This window comes from Parasteatoda tepidariorum, chromosome 11, assembly GCF_982258835.1.
Source record: "Parasteatoda tepidariorum strain Cologne lab strain chromosome 11, Ptep-v5.0, whole genome shotgun sequence".
Taxonomy (NCBI): Eukaryota; Metazoa; Arthropoda; class Arachnida; order Araneae; family Theridiidae; genus Parasteatoda; species Parasteatoda tepidariorum.
In genome coordinates this window covers 89884793-89905232 of record NC_141765.1, presented here as the reverse complement: position 1 = coordinate 89905232, position 20440 = coordinate 89884793, and the positions used below count along the sequence as shown (strand labels likewise).

At 26.8% G+C, this 20440-nt stretch overlaps 1 protein-coding gene across 2 annotated transcripts in view; it reads left to right on the top strand.

The window, feature by feature from the left end:
• The window catches only part of LOC107453026 (uncharacterized), a 58143-nt gene that overhangs the window by 18546 nt on the left and 19157 nt on the right, over positions 1–20440 (top strand). Inside the window, exon 2 of one of the 2 annotated variants that reach the window (XM_016069687.3) lies at positions 5765–5905. The exons of the other annotated variant lie outside the window; for it this stretch is intronic. The gene's annotated coding sequence lies outside the window, so the exon portion shown is untranslated. The remainder of the gene's footprint in view (positions 1–5764; positions 5906–20440) is intronic. 2 annotated transcript variants of the gene reach the window in all.

The window sequence follows — 20440 nt, the reverse complement described above, 5'->3', positions numbered from 1 at the left end:
TATATAGCAACAATATGTTTATCAGTAAATTCAAGATATTTCTCTTCTTCATAGTAACATTCATAATCGTATGTATTAATTATCTCTAAATTTTTACTAATATCGTTATAGTTGAAAATAATTCTACGAAAAGATTTATTATATTTAAAGCTATTAAAATCTTTTAATTGATTTTTTTTTTTTAAGTTTTAAAAAAATATTATGAAATTTGATCTTATCGAAAATTGGGTTTTGAAAGTTAATAGCGAAATACAAAATTTTTGCTCACTTTAGCTTTTATAAGATCGAAACAAAGTGTGTTAAAGTGTTATGTATATATATATATATATATATATATATATATATATATATATATATATATATATATATATATATATATATATATATATATATATATATATATATATATATATATATATATATATATAGATATAGATATAGATATATCATTATTATGAAATTTTTTTCTACATTCGAAATAAAATTAACATTAAATTTGTCCCTATTAAGAGAGTTTTTAATACTTCTTGATCCCCGTTTACCTCGATTTGTTCGCTTACCTTTATGCGAAAAAGTCAGTAAGTTAAGGATTTATTAAAATTAATCTGTGCATGTTGGAAGGTATCGTTCAGCCCATTTGGAAAATTGCTTTGTATAAAAGCATGCAGCAATTTTACTTGTGTAGTCTTAAATCGATATTTTCTACTATATATAAAATATTAATTTTAACACTGTTAAGATTAAGCACTCTAAACTGATTTAATTCTAGGTTATTGATAATTTAATTACTGTTTATATTTCAACGATATGTTTATATTTCAACAATACTATTTATATTGTTTATACTGTTTATATTTCAACAATAATAAAATTATTAATAACCGAGAACTTAATCCTTTTAGTCTACATAATTTCAACAGTGTTAAAATTAATATTTTATATATAGTATAAGATATCAATTTAAGACAACAAAAAGAAAATACTACATGTTTTTATACAGAACAATTTTGCCATTCATTTAGGCTAAACGATTCCTTCCAATATACACAGATTAACTTTAATAACTTCTCACTTTTTCGTATTAAAGGTAAATCTAGGTAAATGGGAATCTTAAAAATTCTCTTAATAGTGTCAAATTAAATATAAATTTTATTTCTAATATGAAGAAGATTTTAATAAACATTATAAAATTAAACCAATGAAAGATTTCGTTTTCGCCCTTAAGAATAATGATTTATATAAGCTTCAATATCTTATTATTAGTTTTTCTTTTATTAATTTACACTTCAAAATTCCTTATTTCGATCTTATAAAGGCTAATATGAGTAAAATTTAGTCTTATGAAATGAAACATTTAGATAATTTATATTTCGTTATTAACTTTTAAAACCCTACTTTCGATAAGATTAAATTTTATAATATTTTTGAAAATTTAAAAATTTCATTTTCATTTAATGATTTTAATATAATCCAAAGCTTTAAATATAATAAACCTCTTGGAAGAACTGTTTTTAATTATAATGATTTTAACAAAAATGTAGAGAAAATCACTATATCCTATTATGAATATCAATGAGAAAAAGAGAAATATTTTGAATTTGTTGATAAACATCATAAACATATAATTACTGGTAATTTAATGAATATTATAGAAAACTTAGAGCTTGGGAATTTAATGATAAAAGGCACAAATTTAGACCCATTTACCATATATCAATTAATATAATTCTAAAATACTTTCTTAATGATCTCAGTAATTTTTGCTTAAAAGTATCAAACAAATTATCTTTACCTTTAGGTACGTCAACAGAATGGAAATTGGCTGTTTATTATTACTTTGAAAACTTTGTTTTGAATAAAAAGGAAAATTTAAATTACAATAACAATTCAACATTTTTTTTAAATTGATCGATTAATTAAGCAGCTACAAAAAATGTTGTAATTATCCTTATGGACAAAGCTATAACAAGAGTTATGAAAACTTCTGTAAAAAAATCTACTTTGAACTTTTAATAAGGAGTTAAAAAATAATAAAAAAAAATTTATGCTTAGTAATTTAAATAATATTATCATTAAAAAAATTAGCCTTATATAAGAGGTTGAAGATTAAAATTAACAATGTACAATCTCCTTACTTAATTATAAGTCCAAAATTTCCAGACAGTCCAAATTGTATACAATTTAGATTAATGACATGAGGGTCTAATGCTTGCCTAACTAAAGCTGGCACAATTTTCTCTAACTATTTAAATAAACTTATTAACAATATTAATTAAGAAGGTTTTTCTTGGGTTATCACTAATAATCAACCGATTTTAGAATTTATAAAACAAAATAAAATTAATTCCATTGCGACTTTTGATTTCCAGGATCACTTCATTAGCATTCCCATTTCTAAGCTGAAAGATTCTGAGTTATTGCTATGATTTTAAAAATATCCTTAATAGCAATTTTGAATAGGGAAAGTCTAATTAATTAATCCTTAGTAGCGATTTTGATATTGGGAAAATCCAATTAATTTTTGTCTTTTTAATAATTATCTTTACGTTGGAAATCATATTTTTATTCAAATTGATGGAATACCAGGAGGATCTAATTTTTCATCTCTCTTATCTAAATTATTTTTACACTATTATGAGAAAAAATTACTCTTAATATTGAATTTGTTTTTCGAATTATTAATGATTTAATTACATTTTATTTTCAAGATTATACAATTTTGTTAAATTATATTTAGCCAGGGGAATTAATTTTACCTCGTAAACATAATGATAATATAAAATTTAACTTTTTCGACTTAAGTATTAAAAAAAAGAAACTATCTGCATCGTTGATTTATACCATAAAAAATGATTTTGATATTAATATAAATAAACTAATTGCTTTAAATTCTAATGTTTCTAATAACATTTATTTAAATGCAATTTTTAATCGAATGAATAGAATTAGAAGAATATGTAGTAATGTTTATTTATCCAAAAAAAAAAAAAAAAATTGACAAACTCTTTCAAAATTTTATTAAACAATGGATACCCGCCAACTAATGTAAATAAGTTCTATATAAAGTCATTGAGTTAATTGCATGTTATTATTATTAATAAATTTACGAAAACATTCTTTATTAACTGAATATATATTTTAACCATGAGCAAATCCAATTATTGCAAATCCGTGACTGGAAATCTGTGCAAACCGGGCAACTCATGTTTTTTTCATTCTTTAAATAAATGTTAATTTACTAAAATCACTAAAATTGTATAATTAAATATCAACCTTATTAATTATAAACTTTAAATTATCCAGTATTATATTATTAACTTGCGCACATTTTTTTTCGGGGCAATCCAAGGTAACTAACAAATCAGACGCACTTCAGTACTGCAGTAAGAACGTGCCATAAAAGATTTCTCTATTTACGCTTCGCACTTCTATTTTCATATTTTGTAAACTGGCAATCTTATTACGAAAATATGTTAAATCATTCTTGAAACATTCTGGTGCGTGTAAGTTCATTTGAATTCGCAATTCGCTTTATAGATTACGTTTATGTCTTGTTCTGTATTATTCTTACATTTCATTTTCTGTTTTTTGCTTCATATGTTTTATTTCGTATATTTTTTATTTAATATGTTCTATTTTCACTTCAATTCTTTTGAGTACTGCTCACACTATTGTATTGTTATATTTTGCTTTGACTATATTAATACAATATTAGAAAGCACCCCTTTTCACAAATGTTCGTGAGCTAATGACGAGATTATATCTTTTCATTATTTAGTTTTCAGGCATTTAATATTTTTTTAAATGAATTTTTTTAGTTTACTTCGGTTTTCTCTCTTTTCTTTTTATCTACCCTTTTTGTTTTTTAGAGCAATATATATATATATATATATATATATATATATATATATATATATATATATATATATATATATATATATATATATATATATATATATATATATATATATATATATATATATATATATATATATATATATATATATATATATATATAATAGTTTATACCTAAAAACATGTTGCCTAAAAGAAAGTAAATGTGATAAAATAGCTCCATTTTTCAGAAAAAAAGGCAACTAGTTGAAGTTAATAAACTTTTTCATAGTGTATAGGTGGATATTTATATAGTGTAGCATGAAGCAAAATGCCCTGACTCAAATAATAGGATGTCCGAAAGCATACTTGGATCGAATTTTTTTACAATATTTCAATATAATTAAAATCTCCGACCCGCGAGGGAAAATCCAATAATATTTTTAAATGAACAATCTCTTTGTAAAGGCATACGCACAGAAAAAATATTGCATTTTAAGTGAAAAAATTCACCAAATATTGTCCTATATATTGGTCAAATAAGAGTGAAAAAATAATTGAATTTCTAAAATAACTCTTCCACGGAACCCTTGGGAACTCCATTTAGAAACAGCATTCATTCATATCCTTCAAAGGTTAAATAAGAATATCTCCGACATATGTGACCAGAAATTTAATGAGATTTTTTGCAATTACATGCAGACTGTCTAGTTGACAGTCTGAAATATAAATGAGGTATTTTCTGCTTTTTTTTTTCCAGGAAAATGATTATGATTAGCCAAGTATTCTATAGATAATTAGACTCAAAAGCCAAATTATCAAATGCATTAAATTTCTCGAGCTAACAACTTTAGAATGAAGAAACGCTTTACAAAATGATTACTCAAATGATTTATAAACGATTATTAATCATTATTTATAAACTTTCAGGTTACGAACTTAACGTTTGCAGCAGCTGAACTTTATTGATATTATATGCATAAACTATTTTCACTATACTTTTCTATTGATTAAAACTGAACACTTATTTTTCCACTAAGATTACTTTAAGCAATAAATTTATGTAAAAAATTATTTACTTTACTATAATTCACGTGTAAGAAAAAATGGTATTTTTCTACAAAAATATTTCATAAAAACAATTTGAAAAGTATTTTTTAAATCTATTTTGCATTAAAATAATAGTACGGTTTTGTATTTTTTGGTCCATTGCCTCTCTAAGGAATCTTTCATATAATAATAAAAAATTCCATCGCTGCTATTTGTTAAAGACCGTCCTATTTAAACTTTTATTTTTAAACTTAGTATCTTTTTAAAAACAATGTAACAGCAAACATTTTTTGGTGTACATTTTTAACGTCTTCCTGTTACAAGATAGCATTATAAATTTACTGTAAAACTTTTTTTGAGAGTTCAGTTTAAACTTAACTGCTGTTAGAGTTAAGACCTATGTTATCCTTTCATCTCTTGAGAACTGCACCGATTTGTTGAGAATCCTGAATTTCTCAGAATTTGATTTTGGATTTTGAAGAAAAGATTAGGAAAAGGTTTAGGTTGGATTTTCCTTTTTCTGAAAAAGTTTTTTTGTAGTCTGAGTAATGAAAATTCTATAATGGACCACTTAATTAATTATATATATATATATATATATATATATATATATATATATATATATATATATATATATATATATATATATATATATATATATATATATATATATATATATATATATATATATATATATATATATATATATGTATAGTGACTATTTATGTATAAAGAATTGTAATTTAATATGCATTAGAAGAAATCAAACTTCCAATTGCTGTTAGCAAACTTTAGTGTGCAAACTTAATAGCTAGATTCAAATGGTAAAATTTACGAAAAGTTTATTTAAAAATTTTACAATATGCTACTTATTTTTCAGGGCATACAAAAAGGAAGTTATTATGTAAAGTCTTATTTCACGAGTGTAGAACTAACAAGGAAGGTAATCGCAAATCCTGCTAAGCAGTTATACATATACAATATTTTGTCTATTTTGCAGAAACATGAATTACTGAATTGGGTAAGAAACAATTTTGCAATAGATATTTCGTCGAGATATTTCGCGCATACAGTTAGAAAAATCATGTTTTTAGGTTTCTTATAAAATATTTAGTTTGAAACGACTGTTCTAAATACTGATAAATTGCTGTCATAATGAATACTAGTAAAATGAGAGAACTACTCAAAACACTTGTTTTATTCCAATTTAATGCAATAAATTTAAAATGCAAAGTTTCTGATTACAGAGAAAAATTGTAAATAAGTATTTAATAGCACTTCAACTGCTGAATAAATTATCACGTATTCAAGAAAAGAAATTATAGTTTTTGGTAATTTATAGCTAAATAAATAATTCGAATCAAACAAAAATATGAACTCTGTTTGAAGAAAAAAACAGCCCTATTGTTGGGTTCCTTCCTAGTAAGAGCTTTGTTAAACGAGGCTAATTGATCCTTAAATTAACCTACTTATCATTAGAGTGTGAAAAGACAATCGTTTCTTTAAATGAACTCGTAATAAGATAAGAAATTGATGACTATCTTTAAGTACCTGGAATGATGTTTTTATTAAATGAATAATGGACGGTCATATTTAAAAACCTCATTTGCTTCAAAAATTATATTAGATAAGTTTCAAGCTCTGCGCTAACAAATAGGAGTTCATTCTCACGATTGTGGAAAATGTTGGCATATTTCAAGCTCTGAGAAATAATGTGATCAAGAATTATGTCTTTATTAATATAAATGTCTCACAAAAATTCATATATCCTTGTTAGCAAGTTCCTCACCACCTCTTTATAGAGCGTGGATGTCCTGATTTGCCTCTAATTTGAATTTTCGTGTTTTGTTTCGTAGTTTTATTTTCTATTTTTTAGTAGGCTACATTACACTTTCTGTCTGTTTCTCTCTCAGCTACGGCGGTTTTCCTAGTTACGTTTTCTCCTTGCTTTATTTTCCATTTTTTTACGCTGGCATATTTACGTTTTCTGTTTCAAATTACGTTTCCTGTTTTGTATCTGGTGAGCTTTGTGAATGGGCATCTATATTTGAGCGCTCATAACATGTATACTTTTTCCATCGTTATAATTTTTGAAACACAAGAAGTTTTTAATTATATGTTATATAATATTAACTGTTTTCACTAATCTACTTGTTATTCCTTGAAAACAATTGTTAAAAACGTATGTGTTGTAGATGTTTGTATTACGGATCACATTAGTAATAAAAAAGAACGATGATCTGTTTCTCTATAAGAAGTGGAATCAAATAGACTAAAAGATAAAACATTTAGGAAAATATAAGATTTATTAAATGAGAAAATATTACCGAGAAAATTTTTTAACTAATGCTCATCAAATAATGTAACATTAGATGTATCGACATTGAACAGTAAGCCTACATATGATGTTCCAACTTATAGTGTAAATTTTTTCAAATAATACTCCGCGGTGCATGTAGTGCTCCGCAAAACATATCCCACTCCTAGGATCCTAGGATATGCTTAATGTTAACATATATATATATATATATATATATATATATATACGCGTGTATGTGTTTGTTAAAATTTGAATAGAGATTACTATGGAATTAAAGAATTTAAACTAAGTCCGAGATTTATGGAGGCAAAAAATACCCTGCACATTGATCTGCTGGCCGAGGGAATGCGACTGTAAAGCTACTTAAATTTCAATTTGCTTTATGTGCTTTCAATGGTATTTTTTTTCTTTTTGCTTTACGTTACATTTAGTTTTTTTACAAAACTGTAATATCTAGAAAAATTGCGAAGGGGTATAAAAAATGTTCAATATGTTCAATGCTGTAAAAAAAAAAAGAATTTAGTTAGTAGTTCAAGACTCATCAGCTGACGTGCAGAAATGTATAATTTAATTCGAATCCGATTTTTTAAACATTTACATGATAAATTAAAACATTTGCATGAAAATTTTTTAAAATATGAGACTATAGTAAAATAAAAACTGTCTCCAATTTCAACAGTTATATAATGTACAGGGGTTGGACTGAAATTTGGAAACACTTCTAATATGTAACAATATGTAAACAAAATTTCCTTTAGCAGAAAATTTTTTATAAGATGGCAAAACTGCAGTCACACTTTGAAAGATCGTGCTTGAAGCTTTTGGAAATGATAACCAGCGGAATTTTGCGATTTGAAGAAGATTTATATGCGTAACAGAGATTTTTTTTATTAAATTGATTACTAATGTCAGGAGCAGAACCGCCTTAATAACACCTGATTTCATTACTATGCAGTTTTAAAATGCATAATATTCTGTTAAATTAAAATCTGTTTATTTTTAACTGAAATTGTTTTAAAACGGGAACTGCATTTTGATTTGTCCGTTTTAGAATGGTGCATTTTTGCTTTTCTTTTGTATTCGCTGTAGGGCAAAACTATCTTCTTTTTTTTAAAAATAAATAAGTAAAATAATTAAATAAAATAATTAAATAAATTAATTAATTAAAAGAAAAAGGACTTCTGTTTTCATGCATTTATATTTTCTTTTATTTATGTAAAAGCAATCACTTAAAATTATGTCAATAAAAATATTTTTTTGAGATATATATTTTATTTTAGAATCAAGCGAAAAATCTTATTTTTTAAAAAATTTGAATTGAAGTCTTTCTACTTGATTTGTGTTTCTAAAATACATAAGAATCTTCTTATTATAAAAGTAAGAGAGAGATAAGTGACAATGTCTCCAATTGAATTTTGATATGATCATACAATCACGCAAACAAATACATTAACAAGCAAACGGTGGAGTACAGGGAGGAGCTAAAGTGGGCATTCGCTCAAAAAGGCTTTAACTATTAGGAGAATGCTTTGAGAAAAATATTTTGAGAGGAATAAAATGTGATTTTAGAGTGATTTTCTTTTTAATTTATGAGCATTTAAAAATACATTTTTGGAAATAAAATGTTTTTATAAAAAAGCAGCATCCACGAAAGGACGAAAATTCTCTCTAAATTTTGGCAGACTGCTGAAACTGTGTTTCTCTTTTCATTCATAATTACAGAACAAAATACTAGAATAAAGTAGAAAATTAACCGACAAGGCTTCTACTAAGAAAAAAACTAAGTATTTTCATTATAGTTGCAAATTATAATTCATGGCAGTTATAATTAATGTATTAAATGATCTGTCTTGTATTCGTTTTCACTATGAGATTCATTAAAGACAAAGTAAAGCTCTCTGTGATAGTAAAGTGGTTAATTATTAACGCATCACTAATTAAGATATTTATTTACTAAATTAGAAGAAATTTAAAATTTAATTTATTTAATAAAATATAAAAAATTGTAATTATAAAATATTTAATTCATTTGCAATTTCTACATTCTATTTAAACTGGATAAATTTTTGTAGAGTGGAAAATTAAAAGAAAAAGACTCATGATTTAACTTACTTTTAAGATTTCGTTTTTAGTGAAAATCTTGATTATCTACGAAATTTTATTATTTTCTTTGAAGCAGTTCATTAAAATATATCTCAACTGACGTTTAATATTGATTTGTTTCATTGCTTTATAAAATCGAAACCAAATGCGATTTAATAAATAAATAATTTTTATGCTAAATAAATATAAAAATACAATTGTTATGTAATAACTTGCCTTTTAAATAGATTTTCAATTAACATCTATCTATGTATACAAATAATAAAATAAAGACTTTGTGTGTGTATACCGGATTGCGGGTAAACTATAGGCTCTAAAAATATGACATTCAACACGACGTTAAGTGAGTACAATTGTAATCAAATTACGAAGCCCGATTTTTTTTTTAAAAATTTTATTTTCAATTAAGAGGCATTTAAAAAAGGAATTTCCTCATTAGTTTAGTGGAAACCATTGCTGTAAAGTAAACTGTAAATGATTCAGTTTTTGTCAAATATTTTAAAGATAACATCAATGATGTTTACTAGCTTAAAGCTCTAATAAAAAAAGTTGTTTATTGCGCGTTGTGTAATGCTTAATAATTCTTTATTCGTTATACTAGGTAATCTGAAAGTAGATAATCTTTCTAAACACATGGAAAATCCACACAGATCTAAATGGGCAGCCCATGCAGATCAATCTGGGGGTTGCCCATTAACCCCCATCTATTGGTCTTGCAGATGGGGAGCCCATATTGAATTTTATGGTTTGCCTATTTCAACCCATATGGATATCTTTATATGGGAAGCCCATATATAAATAGCCCATTTATAACTTGGAATAATTTACATGGGAAGACTATATAGATTTTTATGGGTTGCCTACTTGAGCCCAAATTGATATTTTTTATCGGCAGCCAGTATGGATTTATATGGGTTGCCATTTGAGCCAATACGAATATTATTACATCGGAATCGCATATAGATTAATATAGGTAGTCCACTTAAGCCCATATGGAGATTATTTATATGAGAAGACTATATAGATTTAAATGGATAACCCATTCGATCCAATCTTGAGTTTTTTATAGGAGTTTATAGATTTTTATGGGTTGCTTCTTTGAGTTCATGAGAAGTATACTTGTTTGGGTAGCCTATATAATATCCCATATAAATTTTAGTCAATATGGATATTTTCTTTTATATCGCCTTCATACATAAATATATATGGGTATCCCATTTAAGCCCATCTGGAGATTATTTATATAGGAGGCCTATATAGATTCCTCTGTATGGGTATGCAATGCTGGTCGTCTGTAAATTTTTTTAAAGACCTGACACTATAATTCGAATTTCCAGCATATAATTCAATGTTTTGCAAAGCAACTGAGTGAGTGTGAAAATTTCTTCTCTTGACAAATTATTTCCTCATGCTTATCAATATGGACGTGATTTATTTACACTTTAATAGAGTTTTATGTCAATTATTAACAATTATGTATGAAATTCCATACTTTGATGTAAAATTTAAGCGGTTTAGTAAGAAAATAAATCATTTTCTTTCAACTCATTATGTATTGATTTTTATGAATTGCCACGCGTGAGTCGACATGCTTGATAAGTCAGTAACTATTTGTACTTGACCAAAATTGATTTATTAAGTTATATATTTTAAAACTAAACTTAGCGGCGCGACAGCCCATACTGGGCCAAGGCCTACTGTGCCCATCTCAGTTTTCTTGACCTTGGGCTCTGGGGTGAAGGAGCAGATGTTCCAGTCAGGTGGTCAGCCGAACTCGGAACCCCCAGTGTTTAGTTCCCAAGCATGCTTGGTACTCATTTATCGGCCCACTGTAGGGATGAAAGGCTGAGTCAACCTTGCCCGGCCCGAGGATCGAACCAGGGACTTATGGCACGACAGCGCGAAGCACTACCGCTCAGCCACCGGGCGTCAAGTTATATATTTTAATCCTTGCAATACTTGAACACCCCAGAAGCACCAAACATCCTGTAATGATAATTTTCATAAAATGACAGTGGTGGACTGCGCTCAGTCCTAACGGTATGTGGATTGCACTTCTAGTTGGCTGCTCTTCTAGGTAGGTCTCTCTTCTAATTGACATGTGAGGAGTACAATTTATGAAGCACTATCTTGGCCATCTACCTGTCCAAGTTATGTTGAATTAAACTTAAGATATTGCATTCAGGATTAGATTTACAACTAGAATATAATGCATTTCGAATATTATCGTCATCTCAATCATTTGACTTTTTTTAAAAGTAATCACTGATTTAAATTAGCAGTGATTTTTTTAAAAAGAGACATTAACTTTAACAAACATAATTTTCATAACATTTAATGTGAACAAGCGAAGTAAAAAAAGTATTATTTTAAGTTTAAAACATTTTCATATAATATAATTAATAAATGTATACTTAATGGTGTGAGTTTTTTGTAAGTCGGATTTTATTGATAATGAATGTTTTGAACGAAATAATAAAAGGCATTTGCATTAAAATTACTATATTACCCCTCTCATTAAAAATTATTTCATTAAAAATATATTGATTTAAATAATTAGGGACTATTTTTTTTTTAAAAAAAGAAGTCAATAATTTAAACAAACTGATTAAAAAAAGTGCTGATCGAAAAAATATAATTTAGACATGAAGTATTTTTATGCAGAAAAATTAATAAATACATTCTTATGGGAGCGATTTTCTTAAAACTGATGTTAATGATAATGAGGATTTTTTACAAAGAAATATTGAAAAGGATACACAGGCAAATTACGATGTTTCAAAATAGACAAAGCGTGAATAAGAGTCATACGAGACTTTTAAATTGTAATTTTCTATAAAATACATTTAAAATAATTTTCTGGCTAAAAACATATTTCAATTATACCCACTTAGCTTTTTTGCTAATTAAGATGCAGTTTTTATATCTCATTAAATATGTAGTTAGCGTGTATCAAGACTTGCTCAATCCGGAGTAACATAGTTTTATGCAGAATATTGATATGTGATTGATATAATTGATAAATGTGCTTGATTACATAATCATATTTAAGGAGCGAGTGAGTAGAAAAAAAAAATTTTTTTTAATTTTTTTTATGGATTTAATAATATTTTTTCAGAGTAGTGTTTCGTAATATTTCAAGCTATTGTTTAACTTATTGTGATTTTTTCATTATAATTTCAATTTTAATCTACGATTAAAAGGCGATTAATGTACTTGTATTAATGTACTACGATTAATGTACTTGTATTTAATTTATTTCAAAAATTGAATAGTTCGAAATAATTAAAAACCTATATAATTGCTCAAAGAATTCAAAATTTAAATTTTCCAATTTACTTTTTCATGCATTGTACCTCTTAAAAGTTCTCTAGGTATCCCAGTTCATCCCTTGCACTCATTATCGATTGTAAACAATTACATACGATATCAAAAAGGGCCCACATAGAAGTTTCCGAATATTTAAAGTATGGTGAAAAAAAGCATGATCTTGGTGTAAACTTTTACTCAATTTCGGTGTTTAGAACTTTCATTCAAACTTTAAATTTTATGTGAATATTTGATTCTTTGTTAAATTGAAAATAAAGTGATTTTTAACATCATTTTTAAGGTCGTACAAAATCAAATTCGGAAAGATATTACACCACAATTTTTACAATGTTATTACATTGCAGTGTTTGGTTTGCTCCGTTTCTTTATAAAAGAAATATAATGAATAAATAAATAAAATGAAAAAAAAATTGACTCCACGAAATAGAAAAGTCTTAAAAGTCTTTCATTTCAAAAATAAATAAGACAAGTAAAATTTGAAAGTGAATTATTAATTTATATGCATAACAGTTTTGGTTGTTTCGTTATTAAAAAAATGGAATGGAAAAAATATATTAAAATGGAAAATACTTTTTTAACTCAAACAGAAAAGGCGTGAAAATAATCCATTTCAGAAATCAGACAAGAAAGAGTTGAACAAATAATTTATACTCATTGTTGTTTTGGTTCGTTTCGTTTCTTTTTAATAAAAATGGAAAAAAATTTTTACTCAACAAAACAGAAAAGCTATAAAAAAAGTCATCTGACGTCCTAAATATAATTTCCGTAAAAAAGATTTAAAAGTGAATTGATATTTGTGCTTGATTACATAATCATATTTAAAGAGCGAGTGTGTAGAAAAACATTAGAATGGAGTGCATTCCTCGTAAGAGAAGGTCAAGATGAAGATGGCCTAACCAAAGTGAATATCGCCTTGACCTTCGTCGTTGATAATGAGCCAAAACTGGTTGTTTGTGGGGTCGATCATCATCAAGATATGGGTCATTCTGTTGGTTTCCGCTATATTTTGCCTCTCACGCACTTATTCAATCATTTTTTCAGACATTGTTTTTGAATTCCTTTCATCATTTTTCGTGCAATGCATTTTTATTTAATTACTATTTTGCTTTATTTGCCGTACAATGTTCTATTTTTATTATTTTATATAATAACTGCAAAGAGTTTAAAATTTTAAATTCGGTGGAATTTAGTAATCGAAAGGACGGAAAATTAAAAATATGTTTTTATTATTATTTTTTTTGCCAGTATCTTTCGATACATGTAAAATGCAAGAACCCAATCAGAATTTGAGACGTGAAGTATTTTAGATTTCATTCTTCTCAAACAAAATTATACATTTCTACAATCAGCAGTTTATGAAATGTAGTATACAGCTCACATTTTTCTGCAATCTGAAGCATCATACAAATAGAGTTTCATCAGTAATAAAATTAAATTCAAAAAATTTACCAATGCGTAAATGGAAATCACTAATCGGAACCATACGTAGAAATTCCTTCTCCTAATCTAGTCAAGTGTCTTTCCTTCATATTAAAAAGCTGCCCCAGAGTACGCTTCTCAAGTACAAGTACTAATACGAGATGTAAAATAGATGAACCCAAATTAATAATTCTTACTCTATCGTCTTAAGCGCGTCTGTTTAGTGATACTGAATTTCTAAAAAATGGTGGATTTACACCAAGTTACGCAGTAAAAGAACATTGGTATACTGAAACATTTATAAAGACACACTGGACTATTTTTAGTGTAAAATAGTTGCCCACATTTTTGTCGTTGAGATACATTAAAATTTTTTTCATTGTAGTAGTAAATCGTTACTGCAATAGAGAACGTTCTGGGATACACTGAAAGATGGCCATCTGTGTTGCGTCAATTTGTTGCATTATGAATTCGTCGTGGGTACAATTCATCCTGACAACAATTCATTTTGAGAGCAATTTGTCGTTGGTACAATTCGTCACGGGCATAATCCGAAAAAAAACTTTTTTAAACAAAATAAAAAAATAGGATATTCAATTTTTTTCGGATTTTTATGCACTACGGTTTAAACTCAATGATACATAAGGCAAATTTAAAATTGAGTAAAACTGCAGGCGATAGATAAATTATGAAATCACACGAAAGTTTACAATTAAAAGCTTGATATAACAAGTGCGGCATGTTCCGATAAATCCGCTATGGCACAATAAAAAAGAAAACTTATTTAAGAATGTTACCCAAACTGAATTAATGCTTATATTAGCTTTTCAAACTCCAATAAGGTTTATTTAAGACTATCAGGTCTAACGGGTCTAAAATCTTACTAAATTGGAAGAAAATAGTCAAGTGTTCGATGACTTCCAGATTGCGATAATACCTGTTGGAGTACGCTGATACCCAAATTGGATTACAGCTCTGCTAATTTATTTGTCAACAGAATTCGTTCCATTCTTGCGGCGGCGCCATATTTGTTTTCGAACTATCGGATGTTGTGTCGACAAATTAGCAAGGTGAGTGCATGATCCTTTTTTTTTTTTTTTGGTAATATGTTTTTTTTTGTTTCTATCATCATTATATTATATATTTTAAGCATTATCTGTTGGTTTTATATACTGCAGAAGCAGATTTTTTGATATTTACAATGATGTGCATTAACATTTTCGCCAATATAAGATTTTATTTTTTGTAATACATTCGTTTGACTTGAACAATTTCTGATCAAATTATCCCAAATTTAATCTTAACCTTTGAAACTTCAAATGTTCAAATTGACATCGCCATGAACATTTTTCAAAGAACTTAAATAGTTTTTAACAACTTTAATTTAGCGAAAATATGACATCATTAAACCGTCGGTTTGGCTTCCTTTTTTAAGATTGCGCCGCACCGTCAACTTTGATTTTTCTAAAACAATTCCTCTGTTTGATTTAATCGCATGCTTGAATTGATGTTTAACATAGGCGTCAATTTGGTCTCAATGTTTGGAGGATGCGATAATCGGATTGCATTTTAACTCTAAACAGACAAGAAGAAAATAAAGATATCGTTATAGCACATTTGCTTAGTAAAGCATAATCATTGAAAATTGATATTTTTTTAAAAATTTAATTTATCATAAAATTTGCTGAAAAAAGACTTATTAAGAGTTTTTTCTTTTACTTTCTAAATAAACAATTTTCTGTAGAATAATTTGTAAAATATGATAAACACTTGAATTGTAATAATATCACACAAATTTCTGTTTAATCCGATAAAACCAACAATACATAATGTTTATCAAAAATAAAAAGTAGTTTGAAAGGTGTGTGAAACCGCTTACTTTCATTATGTATGTGAATAAATATTTTGTAATGAAGAGAAAATAACTAAATATCACGTTTATATTCAAAAATAGTTGCGAAAGCAGAAATATTTTTAAAAGTAGAAATAAGTGTTTCGACATTGCTCGCAGGTTAACTAGACAAATTCCTTTGAATAGGAACTTGTCTAGTTCCTATTCGAAGTTCCTTAGTTCCGAAGTTCCTATAGGAACTTGTCTTGTTCCTATTACTAGACAAATTCCTTCGAATTCCTTTTGGTGCAGGTTAAAATATATATATGAAAAGGAGGAAATTTTACACTTAAATTGTTGTAATCAATGATGTATTACTAAAATTTATATCATGTCCTCGTGTAGGGAGGAAATGAAAAAGAAATTAAACCTTTGCTTACTGATAAACGGGAGGGGGAAATTCTGGATTAAAATTATGATCGGAAAACTTTTAGTAATTCGGAATTCATATTTGAGATGTTCCGTAACTACAGCTCTTTGAACCCTTCTTATAAATGAAGTACACACATCAATGAGAGTATTTAAGCTATCAAAAAAAAAAAAAAAAACGCTTTTAGCAAAGCATTACTGAGGAACTTGCTTGATTGACGAAGACAGACACATTTAGGAAAAATAGGATGTAGCACAATCTGGGAAATTAGGAGAGTGAGGACCCCTTTATACTACAACTCGAGAGTCTTATGAGGGAAAAAGTTTTGCACACAATTATTAAATTCATTTGCCCAAAAATAATTTCGCACAAAATATAACTTTAAATAAAAATTTATTATTTTCTATCATTTTATTCAGAAAATGGTCGAAAAAATTTTGAATTGTAAGATTTACAAGTTTTCACATTAATTTAAAGAATACAATTTTACATGGCAAAATACAAAATTTGTGCGAAATCAGATGAATGTTTTTGAGAAATCGAAATTTAAAAAAAAAGAACCCTCCCTAAAATTCGATTTCTCTATTTTACCGATTTCGCTCAAATTTGTATTTTGCCAGGTTAAATTATATTCTTTAAATTAATGTGAAAAATTGTGAAACTTACAGTTCAAAAATTTGTCAACTATTGTTTCATAAAATCTAAAAAAAATTAATGAACATGTATTAAAAGTTATTTTTTGCATGAAATTATATTTGAATAATACAATTTTATAAGCGTGTGCGCAATTTTTTCAATTCGCTTAAAAAGTTCTCGAGATATGGCGAAATACGCAGAAAATGGGATCCAAACTTTGAACCGCTTTCCTAACCAAACTGTAGGGACCATATTGTGACTTTGAGAGTTGAGAAATTCGAATCTGTCAAAACCAAGGTATGTTTATTCAGAAAAAGCATGATTATACGTCTGATTTCGTAACTTAACATATCATCTGCATATTCGAGGTCTCAGCTTCAAACCTTTTAGATTGAGTTTTAATATATAAAGATCCAATCATTAAATCAAAAATTGTTCAGGGTGGTCTGCTTATTTTCATTCTTAATTATTTTTTCTGTTCACAGTACAGTTCCTAAGTTTGGACCCCTTAATGAAAAGTTTACTTTTTACGCATTTCACCAAATCTTGATAACTTTTTAAACGAATTGAAATTTTTTAACACTATTATAAAATTTGTTTATCCAAAGATAATTCCATGCAAAATATAACTTTTATTAAATATTTATAATTTTTTTTCTAATTATATTATTTAATAATAGTCGAAAAACTTTTGAACTGTATGGTATAAAATTTTTAAATCACTTTAAAGAATGTTATTTGAATTGGAAAAAATACAAAATTCGATCGAATAGTTCCCTGAGAAATTGAAGTTTGAAAAAATCGTAAATTTAAAATTCGATTTCTCGGAACATAGGAACTAAAAGTTTTTCTACTATTAATGAATAAAATAATAAATAATAGTTGATATTTACTAAATGTTATATTTTGCACGGAATTATCTTTGGATAAACGAATTTTATAATTGTCTGAAAATTTTTTTTCAATTCGCTTTAAAAGTTCGCGAGACATGATGCAATACTCAAAAAGTAAAATTAACGTTAAGAGGTGCAAACTTTAGAACGGTCTCCTGACCTTTTAGGAATATATATCGCGATTACCCTCTATATTTTGGGTGTCCGAATCAATCGAAAAGAAAGGTATGTCTCTGTATAATATTTCTTTTAAACTGAATTTCGTCACCAACCAAAAATAAAAGTATACAAGTTTTTTCATTTTACAGATCAATTTTTTAATTTGTAACATTAAGTATATACAATAAAATAAAGCCCTTTTTTAAAGAAAAAATGCCTTTTAATACAATTTCAGGCAGTCCTGGAATTTATTTATCCTTACCGACTTTTTTTAGCTTCTCTGTGGGAACTTACACAACTCCTAGAGAAGTACAAATGGATGATAGATGTCAGGCGGTTAATTATCTGGCTGAGACTATGTTCTCAGCAGACAGGTATTTCTTAGTATATTTGAATTATTGTATAAATATTAGTAGAAAAAGCAAATACAGATTTTATTTCTAGACTGAATAATGGAATGCAATACTTTACTCAATTTTGATACATAACAGAAAAATGAACACCATTTTTGCGATCATTTCAGATTAAGTAGGATTTAATTTAAAAACTTTTGCAATGCTCCCTTCCCTATCTTACTTGTGAGCTTCAATTTTCGTCATCAATAAATTAGCTTTTTATTTGCGTAACTTAAGTCTAAAAAAATTTATTTAACGTACAAAACTACAATGCTTTGATTGTGCATTTGCATTACTTTGATGACTTCTGCTTTTTCATATTTCATAATCACAAAAATTCCGTTGAAACTGCTAAATTTGCAACACTCAGACAAAAGGACAAAAGAAAAAGTTAAACACGCGTTACAAATGTTAGAATTAATCTTTGAAATTTCATTACTAGCAATTTCTCTTACATTCTTTTTCATTTAAACTTAATTGTTTATTTCCAATCTTAAAAAACCTCCATTTTATAGTAGTAGTTGTATGCAATCCCAGATTTTAAAAACCCTTCCGATTCTATGTTGGGAAAAATGGCTTTCTTAAGGAGACTAAATTCGAGATTATTTAATCTTTTGATCTATTTTTCACATTTAAATTGGGGATTATTATTGTGAAATTAGTATAATAGCGATTGATAGACAGAAAATTTGGGAATTTTTACACTGATAAACAGTTAGATAGTAAACTAATTTTTGGAGTTTCCTTTTTTTCTGTGAATAAACAATTACATCTCTTTTTTAATGTTCCTAAATTAATTTAAAGTGCTAATATTTATATTTTCAAAGCTTGTTTATTGTGTTTATTTTTAACGAAGTATAAAACAATTTATTTAAGGCAAAATCAATTTTAGTTTTGTGTTATCTTCTACTGTAGTATACTTCCTTTTATAATCTATCAAAGCTGATTAACATTAATTAGATGTCGATCTTATTCATTTTTATAGGAAAATACTAGCATTGAGGAGATTCTACAAACGACTGAGTCACCAAGATTGATCGGCATTGAACACACATCATGCTTCTACTATGCATTCCCATGTCTACAAAGAATAAAGCTGTAATTTCTACTCAGAATTTTTAAAAATGTGGTGCAGTTGTTGGATTGCTTAAACAACTAAAATTACATAGAAATTTCAATAAAAATTAGATCTTCTGTGCATGTCCTTGTTCATCATTTTTATTAAAACAAAATCCCTGAATGTGCTTCAAGAAAACTTCCCACTCATGCCAGTATGAATAAATACTTCTCTCATGTTCTGAAATTTCTCTACTAGTGTTTCTCTACTAGTTGATTGTATTTTTTTTTTCGAAATTTTATTTTGAATGAAGATTCAAATATATCAAACCACAATAAATTTTTTCCCTGTAATTTTTTAGCAATTTTGTAAGAAATGAGAATATTTTAATTGTGATTTTGTTTCAGCTCCTGAACAGTCCAGATAAGTTAGAGAAAATTATTTCATTATTTATTATTGGATAGAAATTGCAATAATTGGAATATTTTTTAAACATGAATAATTTTTGGATATGTCTTAAATTTGAAATTTTATTTAAATGCTTTAATAAGAGTAATAAGTAAATGACATTGTAAGTTAATCAATATTTATAATAAATTTACAAATACTAAATATGGCAAGAAAGATATTTAAATGAAATTACCCGCGGAATTCATCTCATTTTGAGAATAAATGTATCAAAAAGACGTTTAGAACGTGTATTCTCCAAAATAGATTATAAGTGGTTGGGTTTTCCAATTTTGAAATTAAACGATTTTCTGTGGCGTCTTGAAATACTCAAAATGTGATAGCAGACATGGGCAATTTAGGACACAGATCCAAATTGGAACAATCTTTTAACCCAAATTAGTTTTTTTTAAACCCAATTTAGGTTTTTTTCTTGTTCCAAAATACACAGCGATATTCAAAACAGGCATGACCCAATTTAGTATGAACCCAAATTGGTAATCTTATACCTATGAACCTTTTAACCGAAATTAGGT